The sequence below is a fragment of the Suncus etruscus genome, chromosome 7, assembly GCF_024139225.1.
Source record: "Suncus etruscus isolate mSunEtr1 chromosome 7, mSunEtr1.pri.cur, whole genome shotgun sequence".
NCBI lineage: Eukaryota > Metazoa > Chordata > Mammalia > Eulipotyphla > Soricidae > Suncus > Suncus etruscus.
Genome location: NC_064854.1, coordinates 3,298,961 through 3,302,389, shown reverse-complemented (window position 1 = coordinate 3,302,389; position 3,429 = coordinate 3,298,961). Strand labels below are relative to the sequence as shown.

Genomic DNA, 3,429 nt, shown 5'->3' with positions numbered 1-3,429 from the left:
TATATGTGGCTAACAATTCTTATAACATACATCTAGCAAATATTTTACCAGTGATTTTCTGATTTTTTTGACCAGATCTTTCTTTTAAAACATGTTAGTTTTAAATATATAAGATGTATTTATTAACCAAAATATTTATGTATTTTACATTGTACTTGTATTTAAAAAACACATTGTTAAATTTCTCCTATATGTTTTGATAGCTTTACATTTTATGTTTAGATAATAAATATTTGAATTTTTTATGGGTAGAATAAAAGTTGTTTTTATGTTTCTCTTAATGCATGCTGATATCCAATACTACATATTGAATAAAGTTCTTCTTTTATCAAGAATAAGTTGCCTATAATTATAGAGTTCTCCTTCAAATTAGAACCATTACTTTTAATTGATTTATTAAACCCACTATTTTTACTACCATAACTTGAAATTAAATTTGAAGTTTTATCATGTAAACTATCATGTATCTCTGGCCTTCATATTCTTCATGTTTTCTATATAAATTTTGGAGAACTGGTATATAGACTATATAAATATTCCTATATCTAAATACTAAATGTGTCTTTATATATTTGGTTAACTTTAACTTAATTATATTTTATAATTTGCCTCATATAAATATGGTGCATAGTTTTGAAAATTCACATCTAAATATTTAATATGTATATTTAACTAGACTAAATTATTCTAGCTTTAATTTTTAATTTCATATGTTCATCACAAGTATGCAATAAAATAGAGAGGATTATGTAAGAAAAACATAAAAGACAGTTTGTGTGAAGTAATTTGTATGTAAACAATTAAGCAAAATGTGCCTGCATTTTTAAATTCTGCTTATTTTCTAGAATTACCTTATATAGACTTTAATGTTTATGCTATACCTTGCTTTGTACTTGTATGATGATGTTATTGTATTATGCATGTCTTAATATAAGTCTATACTGACATAGCTGTAATGGAATTTCTTAATTAGCCTTGAATATTTTTAGACAAACATTATTCTCATGGTAAAGTTAGTAATTGTACACATATTTTAGACAAAGTTGTTAAAATAGCTCTATTTGGGGGAAAACTTCAACATCTTTGTATAATTCGGGAATTTTTATTTCAATGCTTATAGATTTTAATTTGACTGCTAGTTTTTCTTGGATGACTTTACTATGGATTAACAATCATGCATTGTTCTTCCCCACATTGCATGTAATCACAGCCCAGTTTTCAAGGATTAGTGCACAATCCATTCATTTGAATAGTTGATGTTCCATTTTAATTGAGAAACATAATTCAAGTGAAGATTAATATTCTATATGTAGCTATCTGAAATTTACAGTGAGATATTCAGAAGTTAGGACTCAATTATTTAGCTCTGATTTAATAATTTTGATGTTGAATATAATACCACAAGCTACCACATTCTCATAATGAAGTATGTGATCTTTGACATACTTCAACCATGTATTGAATCATCTCACACACACACACACACACACACACACACACACACGCACACACATGAACTGTTCTATTCCTGGAAAATACCTAAAAAATTTTCAGGTATATACTCCTTGAGAGAATGCTTGTGAATTCCATTAAGTTTGCAAATGCAAGAATCAATTGTGTGTGACTTTAAATCATTGTGACAACATAAAAAATATCAATCTTAGGTATTGCACTCTCAGATAAATAGGAAAATAGCTCTATTTAAATTTTTTTTACTTTTAAAATTTTGCTACTTATTAATAACAAAAGAATTCTGCATGTCATCCTTGCGCAGAGGCCATGCTAATCTTCTCTGTATCGTTCTAATTTTAGTATATGTGTTGCCGAAGCGAGCACTATAACAAGAAAAATTTTTTCAGAATAATTTTGAACTTCTTTTCATTATACACATTCAAAAAGCTTAGAGGAAAATAAAATTCTGCTAGATGCACCAGAGTGAAATTTAAAAGGGTATAGGAATAAAACACTCTTTCCAGTAAAAGCATTTATTTCTACTTCTATGGAGCAAGTTTTGAAGTTGAGTGGAATTTCAGTAGATGCCATAGGTATTCGCGTGGTAATAAGTCACAGAAGTTAGAGCAATAAACAGATGAGATCAATTGGAATACAGCAGCAAGAATAGCATCACAAGCCAGAAAGATTTGAATAAGCTAAGAATTTAGAGCCAAAAAGTAGGCACACCATGAAGAAAACATATGTTCCAAGTTGTCTAAGAAATAACTTGCCCTAGTAGATTAATATTCAAAATGTAGAGAAGGAGAATTTTGGTATGATGGTTAACCATGATTTTTATAAAAAATGATGTATATATCAACTTGTCTATAGTAGCAAGTTCTTTGGTCAAAAAACCTTTATATTTTGCTATTACTCACACACACACACACACACACACACACACACACACACACACACACACACATATAGTAGACTTTTTTTTTTTTTTTTGGTTTTTGGGTCATGCCCAGTGACTCTCAGAGGTTACTCCTAGCTCAGCATTCAGAAATCACTCTTGGCAGGCTCTGGGGACCATATGGGATGCCAGTATTCAAACCACCATTCCTCCTGGATCACCTGCTTATAAGGCAAACACACTACCAATGTGCTATTTCTCTGGCCCCTATATCTTAGACTTTAAGTAAAGGGAATTAACTCAGTGAAGTGTGTGTACTCACAGAATCAATAAAATCTTTTTGTTTGAAAACAGAAGAGAAAATAGATAACTCAAACACTTGAAGCATATTTTTGCATGCTTAAAGTTCTGTATTCAATCCCAACCATGATGTGCTCTCCCAAGTACCATCAGGAATGATTCTCAGTACAATACCAGGAAGTGTCCTACAAGCACTGCAGATATAGACTAAAAACAAATACAGAAAGACATACTGATAACTAGAACAAGAAATACCATGAGAACGTGGATAGCTAGAGAAGAAGGAATTTTGTTTTAAGACTTTAACATAAGACTGAAACCCAACTACAATCATATTTATAATCAAGGTGTTTAAATAAAGATAAAAAAAGAAAGAAATTCAAACTTTAGAAAAAATTACTTAAGTTCAGTTGCTATCAGTATTCCCTATGGATTTTATATTTGAGAAATTCCATAGTTGTGGGAGGGAAATTAGGTCATTTCTTACAAGATTAAAAAACTTAACATAATAAGCAAAGTCCTTGAACTAAATTGTGTGAGAGAAGACCATTCTATTGATATAAAATTTGCAATATTATACTTTCTGTATTTATTTCCTTATATATTATGTTTCTAAATACTATAATCTAAATTTGTCAATTTAAATTTATAACTTATAAACTACGTTATATATAGGAGGATAAAACATTTTATAATAAAAACCTGACATTTAATAGAGGATTATGTGATGTTTTTGAGTAACATGTACATGAGATTATGCAAGACTTGGGTTATATATG

At 29.3% G+C, this 3,429-nt stretch overlaps 1 pseudogene; it reads right to left on the bottom strand.

The window, feature by feature from the left end:
* Nucleotides 1–1,720: 1,720 nt before the first annotated feature.
* Nucleotides 1,721–1,836, bottom strand: LOC126015331 (uncharacterized; annotated as a pseudogene).
* Between the last annotated feature and the right edge of the window lie 1,593 nt (nt 1,837–3,429).